A 15,779-nucleotide genomic window follows, 5' to 3' on the forward strand; every position below is an offset into this window, starting at 1 on the left:
GTGCCACCAAAACTACAAGGAGACTCTTTATCTAAACTATTACAAGTACTTGGCTCGTTCGCGGTTCAGCGAACGGGCAAACATATGGCGATGTCCGCCGGCGCCATATTCTTTTACAGTGTGAAGAACTTTGAACCATGACACATCCATCAGGTGGTACAGGACAGCCAATTTAGACGTTTCAGCACATGGACATACCCAATACCTTTAAATAAACCCGATATGGCCGACATTTTATATTCAGTCTTTTGCCAGTGTAGAGAGAGATTGCTACGTTTAAGGAATTGTATAGTTGTGCTATCGATAGGTGCGACTTACTGAGGGGTGTGATATACTTATAATACTCTTTCTAACATAGAAAGTATATTATAGTGCATTTGTACATTTGCATTGTGCAACAGTTGTGTGCGTTTCTGCTGCGATACTGTAGCTACACAGAGTGACAAATGCTATTGGAACAAATAATTTTAACTGGTGTACTATACAGTAACAGTTGCGCCCCCAAAAAACTGATTAAAGCAGGTGTGTGATATGCCAATAATATACTTTCTATATAGTGCATATAGGTTGTGCAGCATTTGTTTGCGGTTTTGCTGCATTACCAGCAAATTCACACAGTAAAAAACGCTATTGGATAAAATAATTTCAACTGGCGTGATATACCAGCTGCCCCCCCCCCCAATAAACTGATTGAAGTAGGGGTGTTATATACCAATAATATACTTTCTATATAGTGAATTTGGGTAGTACAGCATTTGTTTGCAGTTTTGCTGCGTTACCGCAGCTACACAGAGTAACAAATGCTATTTTTACAAATAATTTCAACTGTTGTGATATACCAGTAGTGTTGATCACGAATATTCGAATTTCAAATTTTTATCGCGAATATAGGTACTTCGAAAATTCGCGAATATTTCGAATATAGTTATATATATTCGCAATTTCGAATATTCAATTTTTTTCCGATTTTTCTTCCTTTTTTTTCCGATTTTTTTTTCCGATTTTCTTTCTTTCAAATTTTTTTTTTTTTAATCAGTACACATGATCCCTTCCTGCTTCTAGCTTGTGGGCCAATAAGAAGGCTGCAATATACTTGACTTTAGGAGTAGTGATAAGCGGCAGGGGTCATATTCGAAAATGCACGATTTTTTTTTCTTGAAAAATCGGCAAGGTAATGATTGTGTAATATGCAAATTTTCGTAATATGAATTTTCGGATTGGAATTTTTATTGCGAATTTTTCAACTTTTAGACAAAGAAGATTATAGCACTATATTAGCTAAATTGCTCTATATTCGTTTTTTTTTTTCGAATATTCGCTATATTGCTATATATTACGAATATTCGAAAAACTGTTATAGCAATATAGCGAATATTCAAAAAATCGAATATAGAGCAATTTAGCTAATATAGTGCTATAATCTTCTTTGTCTAATAGTCTAATCAAAAAATTTGCAATAAAAATTCGCATCCGAAAACTCAAATTACGAAAATTTGCATATTACGCAAACATTACCTTGCCGATTTTTTCAAGAAAAAAATCGCGAATTTTCGAATATTCGATGAATATTCTAAAAATATTCGCGAAATATCGCGAATTCGAATATGACCCCTGCCGCTCATCACTATATACCAGTTGCCCCCCCCAAAAACTGACTAAATCAGGGGTGTTATATACCAATAATTTCTATATAGTACATTTGGGTAGTGCAGCATTTGTTTGCGATTTTGCTGCGTTACCGCAGCTAAACAGAGTAGCAAACGCTATTGGATCAAATAATTCCAACTGGCGTGATGTACCAGCTGCCCCCCCAAATAAACAGATTGAAGTAGGGGTGTTATATACCAATAATATACTTTCTATATAGTGCATTTGGGTAGTGCAGCATTTGTTTTCAGTTTTGCTGCGTTACAGCAGGTACACAGAGTAATAAACGCTATTTTTACAAATATTTCAACTGTTGTGATATACCAGTTGCCCCCCCAAATAAAGTGATTGAAGCAGGGGCGTTATATTCCAATAATATACTTTCTATATAGTGAATTTAGGTAGTGCAGCATTTGTTTGCAGTTTTCCTGTGTTACCGCAGCTACACAGAGTGACAAACGCTATTGGAACAAATAATTTCAACTGGTGTGATAAACCAGTTGCCCCCCCCAAAAAAGTGATTGAAGCAGGGGTGTTATACACCAATAATATACTTTCTATAAAGTGCATTTGGGTAGTGCAGCATTTGTTTGCAGTTTTGCTGCGTCACCGTAGCTACACAGAGTGAGAAGCGCTATTGGAACAAATCATTTCAATTGGTGTGATATACCAGTTGCCCCCCCAAAAAACTGATTGAAGAAGGGGTGTGATATACCAATAATATACTTTCTATATAGTGCATAAAGGTAGTGCAGCATTTGTTTGCGGTTTTGCTGTGTTACCGCAGCTACACAGAGTAACAAACGCTATTTTTACAAATAATTTCAACTGTTGCGATATACCAGTTGTCCCCCCCAAAAAATGAATAAAGCAGGGGTGTTATATACCAATAATATACTTTCTATATAGTACATTTGGGTAGTGCAGCATTTGTTTGCGATTTTGCTGCGTTACCACAGCTAAACAGAGTAGCAAACGCTATTAGATCAAGTAATTCCAACTGGCGTGATATACCAGCTGCCCCCCCCCCCCAAATAAACAGATTGAAGTAGGGGTGTTATATACCAATAATATACTTTCTATATAGTGCATTTAGGTAGTACAGCATTTGTTTGCGGTTTTGCTGCGTTACTGCAGCAACACAGAGTGAAAAACGCTATTGGAACAAATAATTTCTACAGGTGTGAAATACCAGTTGCCCCCCCAAAAAAGGGATTGAAGCAGAGGTGTGAAATACCAATAATATGCTTTCTATTAAGTGCATTTGGTTAGTGCGGCATTTGTTTGCGGTTTTTCTGCGTTATCGTAGCTACACAGAGTGACAAACGCTTTTAGAACTTATAATTTTAACTGGTTTTATATATTAGTTTCCCCCCAAAAAAACTGATTGAAGCAGGGGTTTTGTATACCAATAATGTACTTTATATATAGTGCATTTAGGTAGTGCAGCATTTGTTTGCGGTTTGCTGCGTTACCGCAACTAGTACAAAAAAAGAGCAAGGATTTAACAAGGTAAAAAATCTTATTTTATTCAATATAAATCACATGATCATTACAGGTGAGACTCAAAAGGGACAGAACATGGAGACGGGGCCACAAAAGGGCTCTACAATGTGGAGAATCACAATTAGGGCTAATGTGACCATATACAGCAGGTTCCAGACAATTGACAGAAGCTGTGAATATTGGAGTAGTTGCGGATGCAATTGCTGTTCCCTAGTGTTGAACAACTACCTGACTCTTATTCACAGCGTCCAAACAATGGATGCTGTAGGGTATACTAGGACGGTGCAATACTACTCATAAAGATGGCATATAACAATAACTGCAAACCACTGGTCCCATCCTAATCCAGATACCATGCTACCTACCCATGTTGCTGCTGAAAAGTAGTAACACGGTACCCCCACTGCTTCAATCTCGACACGTGTTTCGCCACGTGGCCTTCGTCAGGAAGTACAAAAAAACTTTCTATATAGTGCATTTAGGTAGTGCAGCATTTGTTTGCAGTTTTGCTGAGTTACCGCAACTACACAGAGTGACAAACGCTATTGGAACAAATAATTTCTACTGGTGTGATATACCAGTTGCCCCCCCAAAAAAGTGATTGAAGCAGGGGTTTTATATACCAATAATATACTTTCTATTAAGTGCATTTGGGTAGTGCAACATTTGTTTGCGGTTTTGCTGTGTTACCGCAGCTATATAGAGTGACATACTCTATTGGACCAAATAATTTCTACTGGTGTGATATACCAGCGGCCCCCCCAAAAAAATGATTGAAACAGGGGTGTTATATACTAATAATATACTTTCTATATAGTGTATTTGGGTAGTGCAGCATTTGTTTGCGGTTTTGCTGCATTGCCGCAGCTAAACTGTCCCGGTGAAGTTGCAGATAGCTGGAACTTATAAATAAATGACCGACTGGCTTGATCCCAAACTAAGGAGCATATAGGTGAGCCCTTTAAAACCCTAGGAGCTCTCCCTGACCGGGTCTCAATGGTAAATAATTGCTTGCCCACATACCTAAGACTGTGTGACACCTGAAAACCCTATAATAGTGAGGGGACACGACCACCGGCTCCCTGCACTTAATACGGACGGAGTCAGGGTCACCTAGAATCAAGCCAGCAAGGAAACACAATATAGAAAAATAATTATCTGAGCAAACACCAGCATCAGCCTCAAGCAGTGAACACTTCATCCAGGAAGTAGTATAAACCGCAAAGTGAGACAGTATGGGAGGGAATATAAAGGAAGACGATTAGTCTAAATAAGTGACACCTGGCAGAATGAAAGGAGATGACAAAGTGAAACCAAAACAAAGAACGTCATACAAGAGGTAGAGAAGAACGTCTGTCAGACCTTCTCACAGAACTGGCGGTGACAGTACCCCTCCCTCTACGGGTGGACTCTGGACACTCAGAGCCCACCTGCTCAGCATGAGACCTATGGAAAGCCCTGATGAGACTAGTGGCCTTAATGTCCGCCACTGGGACCCACATCCTCTCCTCAGGACAATAACCCTCCCAATGAACGAGGTACTGAAGAGAACCACGGATAATTTGAGAATCTACACTCCTAGAGACCTGAACTTCAAGATTAGCATCAACAAAAATCAGAGGAGGAGGCAAAGAGGAGGGTACAGTGGGTTGGACATAAGGTTTTAATAGGGACCTGTGAAACACATTATGGATCTTCTAAGTCTGAGGAAGATCAAGACGGAAGGCAACGGGATTGATGACGGACAAGATCTTGTAAGGCCCAATAAACTTAGGACGCAACTTCCAAAAGGGAACCTTCAGTTTGATATTCTTTGTAGACAACCACACCAGATCACCCACATTCAGGTCCGGACCAGGCACACGTCTCTTATCAGCCACACGCTTATATCTCTCACTCATCCTCTTCAGATTACCCTAAATTCTTTTGCCAAATAAATGACAAAGACAAGGAAAATCTCTCCTCATCAGGTAAACCAGAGAATGTCCCGGAAGAAATCCATATGCACCAAAAAATTGTGACTTATCAGAGGACTCCTGGCGACGTTTATTTAAAGCAAACTCAGCAAGGGACAAAAAATAATACCAATCCTTATGATTCTCCGCCACAAAACAGCGCAGATATGTCTCCAGATTCTGATTGATGTGTTCGGTCTGATCATTCGACAGTGGGTGAAAAGCAGAAGAGAACGACAACCGAACCCCCAAGCGAGAACAGAAGGCCTTCCAGAATCTGGAAACAAATTGCGTGCCTCTATCAGAAACGATGTCTGAAGGAATGCCATGCAATTTAACAATGTGATCAACAAACGTTTGCTCCAGCGTCTTTGCATTGGGTAACCCAGGAAAGGGAATGAAATGCACCATTTTGCTAATATGTCCACTACCACCAGAATCACAGTCTTCCCTGAGGAACAAGGCAGGTCCGTAATGAAGTCCATGGACAGATGCGTCCAAGGACAGGAAGGAATGGGTAACGGGAGGAGAGAACCCGATGGCCGTGAATGAGGGACCTTGGCACGAGCGCAGGTCTTGCAGGCTGCCACAAAACCCTCAACCGTTTTACGAAGAGCCGGCCACCAGAATCTCTGAGCAATGAGATCCACTGTGGCTCTACTCCCCGGGTGCCCAGCAAGCACAGTATCGTGGTGCTCCTTAAAAACCTTGTGTCGTAAAGCGAGAGGCACAAACAACCTCCCAGGAGGACAAAGATCCGGAGCCTCTGCTTGGAATGCCTGAACCTCTGCCTCCAAATCAGGATAAAGAGCAGAGACGACCACCCCATCACCCAAAATGGGACCCGGGTCTTCAAAGTTCCCCCCTCCCGGAAAACAACGTGACAGGGCATCTGCCTTCACATTTTTAACCCCAGGGCGGAACATAACAACAAAATTAAACCTAAAAAAGAACAAAGACCATCTGGCCTGTCTCGGGTTCAGACGCTTGGCCGATTCCAAGTAGGCCAGATTCTTATGGTTAGTAAACACGGTAATAGGGTGTCTGGCTCCCTCTAACCTATGACGCCATTCCTCAAAAGCTAATTTGATGTCCAACAACTCCCTATCTCCCACATCGTAATTTCTCTCTGCAGAGAGTTTCCTTGAGAAAAAGGCACACGGTCGCCATTTGGCAGGAGAGGGACCCTGAGATAAGACCGCACCCACACCCACCTCAGAAGCATCCACCTCAACAATAAAAGGTAGAGAGACATCAGGTTGTGCCAAAATAGGAGCGGAAGCAAAACACTGTTTAATACTAGAAAAGGCTTTAAGCGCATCTACCGACTACAAGGAAAAATCCACCCCCTTTTTAGTCATATCAGTGAGTGGCTTAACAACAGAGAAATAATTCAAAATTACCGTTCTGTAATAATTGGCAAAACCCAAAAACCGCATCAGCGCCTTCTGATTCTCAGGAAGCTCCCAATCAAGCACAGCGCGGACCTTCTCAGGGTCCATCCGAAAACCAGAAGCGGAGAGAAGAAAACTAAGAAATTTAATCTCCGGAACCGCAAACACACATTTTTCTAGTTTAGCGTACAATTTATTCTCCCGCAGAATCAGCAAGACCTGACATAGGTGGTCCCGATGAGTCTTGAAATCTGGAGAAAAAATTAAAAAGTCATCCAGATACACCAGTACAAATTTCCCCATTAAATGATAAAAAATGAAGTTCACAAAATGTTGGAAGACGGCCGGAGCATTTATCAAACCAAAGGGCATAACCAAATTCTAGAAATGACCCTCAGGGGTATTGAAGGCCGTCTTCCATTCGTCCCCTTCCCTGACCCTGACTAGGTTGTATGCCCCTCTTAAATCCAACTTAGAAAAAAATGTAGCCCCAACAATCTGGTTAAACAGGTCCCGGGATCTGAGGAAGCGGATATGGGTTATGAATCGTGATACGGTTAAGCTCCCTGAAATCCAGACAAGGTCTTAAAGAAGCATCTTTTTTCCTAACAAAAAAAAACAGCGGCAACAGGTAACTTTGAGGGTCGGATGTGTCCCTTTCTCAGACTCTCAGAGATATAAGTACGCATAGCAACTCTTTCAGGTTGCGAGAGATTGTATAATCATGATTTTAGCAGCTTGGCGCCTTGGATGAGATTAATAGGGCAGTCGTACTCCCAGTGAGGGGGCAACTCCTGGACACCACTCTCGGAAAACACATCAGAAAATTCAGAGAGAAAAAATGGCACAGTCTTTGTAGAAACCTCTGAAAGAGACGCCATGAGGCAATTCTCTCTGCAAAACTCAATCCAGCCATTTATTTGCCTTGCTTGCCAATCAATGGTGGGGTTATGTTTTGTGAGCCAGGGTAGCCCCAACACTAGAGGAGTAAGTAATCTGCTTAAGACGAAACATGACATATCCTCAACATGAGCGTCACCCATAGTCAAACGGATATTGTGATCTATGCCCTTTAACGATCTTTGAGAAAGTGGAGTGGAATCGATAGCAAAAACATGTATATCCTTTTCCAAAGTGCACACCTGGAAACCATGCATTGTTGCAAATTGATTATCAATGAGATTGACAGCTGCTGCAGTATCTACAAAAATCTCACAAACAATATTCTTGCTGTCTAGCGCCACCCTGGCAGGTAGGAGAAAACGGGAACTACAAGCAAATGGCAAACCTTCAATTTCTGCATCAACCTTGCCAATAGTAGCAAATGGAAAGTTTTTAAAGGATTTCTTTTTTTTATTACCCTCAGAAAACTCCATGAATCTCCTAGAGGGGCAAACATTAGCCAAATGATTTATACCCCCACAACAGAAACAAACCCTCCTCTGAGAGCTGAATCCTCTACTATCAGAGGCAAGCAAACCCAGCTGCATGGCCTCCTCCTCAGAGGGGATTGAGACAGACTGAGACCCCATGCGCACTGAATGAGACAGCCCCACTGTCCTTGGGCTGAATATGACAGGAAGGAGTAGTCTCCTCTCTCTCTCTAAGACGCCTGTCAATACGAACATCTAGAGACATGGTAGACTCTAACGACACTGGTCTCTCATGAAAAGCAAATGCATCTTTCAAATTTTCCGAAAGACCATGGCAAAATTGACTTGGAGTGCAGCATCATTCCAACCAGTATCAGCTGCCCATCTCCAAAATTCAGAACAATATATCTCTGCAGACTGTTTACCCTGGCATAAAAGACGCAGTTTAGATTCAGCCAGAGCAATACGATCCGGGTCGTCATATATCTGCCCCAGGGCTACAAAAAATTAATCCAGCGATCGGAGGGGCCGTGCCCCCACCGGCAGCGAAAAAGCCCAAGACTGAGCGTTATCCCTGAGCAGCGAGATGATGATCCCCACCCTCTGCTCCTCATCACCAGAGGAATGGAGAAGTAGGCGAAATTGCAGTTTGCAAGCCTCTCTAAAGCGGACAAAATTCTCACTACCCCCGGAGAACGTATCCGGAAGCAAGATCCTAGGCTCGGAACAAACTCCATATATGCCAGCAGAACCGGTCACCTGAAACTGAGACACAGTATTACGGAGATATGCTACCTCCAGCGAAAGACCTTGCATGCGGTCAATCAAGGTTGAAACAGGTGACGTTGCAGATAGCTGAAACTTATAAATAAATGACCGACTGGCTTGATCCCAAACTAAGGAGCATATAGGTGAGCCCTTTAAAACCCTAAGTGCTCTCCTTGACTGCTATGCACATGCAAGGGTCTCAATGGTAGCTGATTGTATGCCCATGTACTTAAGACTGTGTGACACCTGAAAACCCTATACTAGTGAGGGGACACGACCACCGGCTCCCTGCACTTAATACGGACGGAGTCAGGGTCGCCTAGAATCAAGCCAGCAAGGAAACACAATAAAGGAAAATACTTATCTGAGCAAACAGCAGCCTCCAGCAGTGAACACTTCATCCAGGAAGTAGTATAAACCACAAAGTGAGGCAGTATGGGAGGGAATATAAAGGAAGATGATTAGTCTAAATAAGTGACACCTGGCAGAAAGAAAGGAGATGACAAAGTGAAACCAAAACAAAGAACGTCATACAAGAGGTAGAGAAGAACGTCTGTCAGACCCTCTCACAGAACTAGTGGTGACATAAACAGAGTGACAAACTCTATTGAAACAAATATTTACTACTGGTGTTATATACCTGTTGCCCCCCAAAAAAATTGATTAAAGCAGTGATGTTATATACCAATAATATACTTTCTATATAGTGTATTTGAGTAGTGCAGCATTTGTTTGCGGTTTTGCTGTGTTACCGCAGCTACACAGAGTGACAAAAGCTATTGGAGCAAATAATTTCTACTGGTGTTATATACCAGTTTCCCCCCCCCCCCCCCAAAAAAAAAGTGATTGAAGCAGGGGTTTTATATGCCAATAATACAGTATACTTTCTATATAGTGCATTTGGATAGTGCAGCATTTGTTTGCGGTTTTTCTGCGTTACCGCAGCTACACAGAGTGACAAAAGCTATTGGAGCAAATAATTTCTACTGGTGTGATATACCAGTGGCCCCCCAAAATAAGGTATTGAAGCATGGGTGTTATATACCAATAATATGCTTTCTATATAGTGCATTTGGGTAGTGCAGCATTTATTTGCGGTTTTGCTGCGCTACCGCAACTACACAGAGTGACAAACTCTATTGGAAAAAATATTTTATACTGGTGTTCTATACCAGTTGCCCCCCCAAAAAAGTGTTTGAAGCAGGGGTGTTATATACCAATAATATACTTTCTATATAGGGTATTTGGGTAGTGCAGCATTTGTTTGCGGTTTTGCTGCATTGCCGCAACTAAACTGTCACGGTGAAGTTGCAGATAGCTGGAACTTATAAATAAACGACCGACTGGCTTGATCCCAAACTAAGGAGCATATAGGTGAACCCTTTAAAACCCCAGGAGCTCTCCCTGACCGGGTCTCAATGGTAAATATTTGCTTGCCCACGTACCTAAGACTGTGTGACACCTGAAAACCCTATAATAGTGAGGGGACACGACCACCGGCTCCCTGCACTTAATACGGACGGAGTCAGGGTCACCTAGAATCAAGCCAGCAAGGAAACACAATAAAGAAAAATACTTATCTGAGCAAACAGCAGCATTAGCCTCCAGCAGTGAACACTTCATCCAGGAAGTAGTATAAACCGCAAAGTGAGACAGTATGGGAGGGAATATAAAGGAAGACGATAGTGTATATAGGTAGTGTAGCATTTGTTTGCGATTTTGCTGTGCTACCGCAGCTAAACAGAGTGACAAACGCTATTGAACCAAATAATTTCAATTGGTGTGATATACCAGTTGCCCCCCAAAAAAACGAAATGAAGCAGAGGTGTTATATACCAATAATATACTTTCTATATAGTGTATTTGAGTAGTGCAGCATTTGTTTGCGGTTTTGCTGCGCTACCCCAACTACACAGAGTGACAAACGCTATTGGACTAAATAATTTCTACTGGTGTGATATACCAGTTGCCCCCCCCCCCCCCCAAAAAAGTGATTTAGTCAGGGTGTGATATGCCTTCTTCCACAAATACTGCTTTTCTATAGGGACTTTTGTCACAGTGTCATTTTGAAAATGACATGCAGAGTAAGAGGCAGGCCATTCCGCAGGGATGGTAGGGGTCTGGCAGGTGCACCATTCCAGAGCCTGAGTGAGTAGTTGTAGAAGGTGCATGCGATTAGGGATGCACCAGACTTGGTTGAGTGGCTCACTCAGCCTTCCACTTGTGCACCCTCCTCATCCTCTCTATCTGCACCTTCTTCACTCTCTGCTGTGTGCACCCACAATTACATCACCACCACCACCATATCCCCTCCGCTCACGTCAGAGGAATTATTTTCCCATCCATTCCAAGACCTTACCGATGCACAGCCATTCTCTGCATCAGATCAAGAAGAGGAGATATCAACGGTAGCCACCTAGCAGTCTGACGACAATACCCAGATCAGCCCAAGTAGGGTGGTCCCCGCTGTTGCTGCCTACTCTGAGATCTCTAATGTCAGTGGTGGTGAAGGTGACGATGATGACATGTAGATGGACGTCACGTGGGTGCCCACAAGAGAGGAAGAGGAGGGGAGTTCAGAGGGAGAGATGGAGCAGCAGATAGGGAAGATAAGGAGGAGAAGCAGGCAGAACTTACAATGCGCAGGAAGCAAAAAGCAGACTGCTAATGTATCTGGAACAAGCCATCCACCATGCACGGTCACATCTGTCGCTCCCAGGACGGCGGCACATGGCTCCGCATTTTTTAACGTGTCCGCTGCTGACAATAGTGTTGCTATCTGCAGCCTGTGCTTTCAACGCATAAGTCGCGGTAAGCCCAACACTCAACTAGGGATGACCACCTTAAGAAGGCAACTGGCCTCCCATCACTGAGCCCAGTAGGAGCAACACCATCAGAACCTACAATGCCACACTTCGGGCGCTCCGCGTCCTGCCTCTTCTCCTTTTCCTCTCTCCTCCCATGTGTCCTCCACTCCACCTTGCACCATGCTGTTGTCGCATTCATCTGGCAAAAGGGAGGTTTCCATGGCCCAAATGTAAAAAGAAAATGTAAAAAGATGTTGATGCCGGATAACCCTCTTGCCCAATGGCTGACCGCTGGCTTGTCGGAACTGCTAGCCCGCCAACTACTGCCATATAAACTGGTGGACTCGGAGGCCTTTAAAAAATTTGTGGCTATTGGCACACCGGAATGCAAGGTGCTCGGAAGAAAACATTTCTCCCAGAATGGCATCCTGGAGCTATATAGCCACGTTCAGCGGCAAGCAAATGTATCTCTGGAACACAGTGTCAGTGCCAAGTTACATCTGACCACAGACACGTGGTCTAGCAAACACGACCAGGGAAGGTTCATAACTTTTATTGCCCACTGGGTGAACCTTCTGATGGCTTTCAAGCATGCAACCCGTGGCACCTGTGTAGATTTGCTGTTACCGCCACAGATTGCATGCAGGCCTGCCTCTTCTTCTTCTCCTCCTTCTTCTACTGATATCCAATGACCATGTAATCTACCTCCAGCCACACACTTACTTGTTCTTTTCTGTACAGTGAATTAATAATTTTTGGGGTCTCTCAGGAAATCAACACCAGTGACAACCAAGTGTTATCGAATTTCAACTAATATCATTAGGTTTTGTTTCAAGAGGGGGGAGAGAGAGAGAGATCCAACAGCCTACCGGATTCTAAGCACTAGTGTGAAACTGAAGCTGATCAAGCAAATTTTCTTGGATGTAGACGTTTTCAGATGATTAGTAGTAAAATAATTGTTTTATATTTCCATTTATTGTTCACTAACTTTGACATGGAAATTGTGTTAACGAGCGTCAGGGATTCCTAATATTTGGAAAACATTCTAGTCAACTAAAATGTTTATAATATGTTTTACTAACTATGGTTAAAAAGGTTGTCCAGTAAAAAAAAAACAAAAAAAAAACAAAACATCTTTACAGGTGCTAAAATAGCAATGTAGTTAACTTATACTAATATATTTAATTATCCATGATGCCCCAATCTGGTGGTAGCTGCTTCGGACTAGTGTTCGACGCAGAAGAATGTTTCCTGTGCCGGTACAGGACCCATGCTGCATGTCAAATATGCTGGCTGCAGATGCATAGAGCTAATAGTAGATAACTGAAGCATATTGTGTTAGTGACAGTTTCGCTGTAACTAATGAAAACTACTCCCAGTGCCAAAGTTACTTTGGCATTCCTTGTAGTAAAGTCCAGATACTTGTATAGGGGTTAAAGGCTGAATAAAAGAAAATAATTTAGATCCCACTCCAGGGCAAAATCTGTAGCAACCTGATGGGTCCACACAAGCTTTGCGGAGTCTGTTTACCGACACAGTATTTTAAATATTTATTTTTTTATCGCACAATCTCAGGACCTTATAGTTTGGTCTGTTAGTCCCTTTTCACTAACAACCTACAGTGATCAGAACATGGGTACAGAATCCATTTCCATCCCTACAAACTTAATACTTTTATATATTTTTTTTCTCTAAGTTATCAGCATGAAATGGCCAGAATCTACAGTCGGGGCCAAAAGTTTTGAGAATTACATAAATATTGGAAATTGGAAAAGTTGCTGCTTAAGTTTTTATAATAGCAATTTGCATATACTCCAGAATGTTATGAAGAGTGATCAGATGAATTGCATAGTCCTTCTTTGCAATGAAAATTAACTTAATCCCAAAAAAAACTTTCCGCTGCATTTCATTGCTGTCATTAAAGGACCTGCTGAGATAATTTCAATAATCGTCTTGTTAACTCAGGTGAGAATGTTGACGAGCACAAGGCTGGAGATCATTATGTCAGGCTGATTGGGTTAAAATAGCAGACTTGACCTGTTAAAAGGAGGGTTATGCTTGAAATCATTGTTCTTCCACTGTTAACCATGGTGACATGCAAAGAAACGCGTGCAGCCATCATTACGTTGCATAAAAATGGCTTCACAGGCAAGGATATTGTGGCTACTAAGATTGCACCTCAATCAACAATTTATAGGATCATCAAGAACTTCAAGAAAAGAGGTTCAATTTTTGTTAGGAAGGCTTCAGGGCGTCCAAGAAAGTCCAGCAAGCGCCAGGATCGTCTCCTAAAGAGGATTCAGCTGGGGGATCGGAGTGCCACCAGTGCAGAGCTTACTCAGGAATGTCAGCAGGCAGGTGTGAGCGCATCTGCACGCACAGTGAGGCGAAGACTTTTGGAAGATGGCCTGGTGTCAAGAAGGGCAGCAAAGAAGCCACTTCTCTCCAAAAAAAACCATCAGGGACAGATTGATCTTCTGCAGAAAATATGGTGAATGGACTGCTGAGGACTAGGGGAAAGTCAAATTCTCCAATGAAGCCTCTTTCCGATTGTTTGGGGCATCAGGAAAAAGGCTTGTCCGGAGAAGAAAAGGTGGGAGCTACCATCAGTCCTGTGTCATGCCAACAGTAAAGCATCCTGAGACCATTCATGTGTGGGGTTGCTTCTCATCCAAGGGAGTGGGCTCACTCACAATTTTGCCCAAAAACACAGCCATAAATAAAGAATGGTACCAAAACACCCTCCAACAGCAACTTCTTCCAACAATCCAACAACAGTTTTGGATTGAACAAAGCATTTTCCGGCACGATGGAGTGCCGTGCCATAAGGCAAAAGTGATAACAAAGTGGCTCGGGGACCAAAACGTTGACATTTTGGGTCCATGGCGTGGAAACTCTCCAGATATTAATCCCATTGAGAACTTGTGGTCAATCCTCAAGAGGCGGGTGGACAAACAAAAACCCACTAATTCTGACAAACTCCAAGAAGTGATTATGAAAGAATGGGCTGCTATCAGTCAGGAATTGGCCCAGAAGTTGATTGAGAGCATGCCGAGTCGAATTACAGAGGTCCTGAAAAAGAAGTGCAAACACTGCAAATACTGACTCTTTGCATAAATGTCATGTAATTCTTGATAAAAGCCTTTTAAACGTATGAAGTGCGTGTAATTATATTTCACTCTATCACAGAAACAACTGAAACAAAGATCTAAAAGCAGTTTAGCAGCAAACTTTGTGGAAACTAATATTTGTGTCATTCTCAAATCTTTTGGCCACGACTGTACATCAAATTTAGAATTTTTTTGTTGTACATTTATCTTTCATCAAACATATTGATTCCTTTTCCATCATGGTTTTTAGATTTTATCGCATGACCAGGTTTCACTAGGTTTCAGCTATTTTATAGTCCAGTCTACTATGGGCCAAGTTACATAAACATCAAGTGACCTAGAAAAAGCCAGCAGAGTATTTTGGTGCGTGTAAATTGGCTGTTTCTTTACTATACATTATATCATAAACTCCAGGCATATAGCCAGCATCAAAAAGCTAGGCCAAATTCAGATACTGCAGTGATACATTTGTTTATACTAGGAGTAGTGTTGAGCGAGCATGCAAGGCTGAACACCAGTTCGGCTCGAGCATCGCGATGCTTGACCGAATACCTTGTGTGCGCGAGTCAGTGTATTTAAATCCAATTTAGCCTCTATTTCTGAAAAGTTTCTGCCATGATTTGAACTCACAACCTTCTACATTAAATGCAAGGACATAATCACTCAGCTATAAAGCTGAAAGATAAAGTGTGTGTAAAAAAAAACCTCATAGTAGTTTATCATGTAGTAAGTATTCCTATACAGCAGAAGTATAATTTCATATTTCACTGAAGGTTAATATGTAGCTGTATAGCGTAGTAGTTGAGATTCTTAGCTCTAATGTAGAAGGTTGGGAGTTCAAATCCCAGCATAAACTTTTCAGAAATAGAGGCTAAATTTAATATATATATATATATATATATATATATATATATATATATATATACAGTACAGACCAAAAGTTTGGACACACCTTCTCATTCAAAGAGTTTTCTTTATTTTCATGACTATGAAAATTGTAGATTCACACTGAAGGCATCAAAACTGTGAATTAACACATGTGGAATTATATGCATAACAAAAAAGTGTGAAACAACTGAAAATATGTAATATTCTAGGTAGCCACCTTTTGCTTTAATTACTGCTTTGCACACTCTTGGCATTCTCTTGATGAACTTCAAGAGGTAGTCACCTGAAATGGTTTTCACTTCACAGGTGTGCCCTGTCAGGGTTAATAAGT

The sequence above is a fragment of the Bufo gargarizans genome, chromosome 5 (genome assembly GCF_014858855.1).
Source record: "Bufo gargarizans isolate SCDJY-AF-19 chromosome 5, ASM1485885v1, whole genome shotgun sequence".
Classification (NCBI taxonomy): domain Eukaryota; kingdom Metazoa; phylum Chordata; class Amphibia; order Anura; family Bufonidae; genus Bufo; species Bufo gargarizans.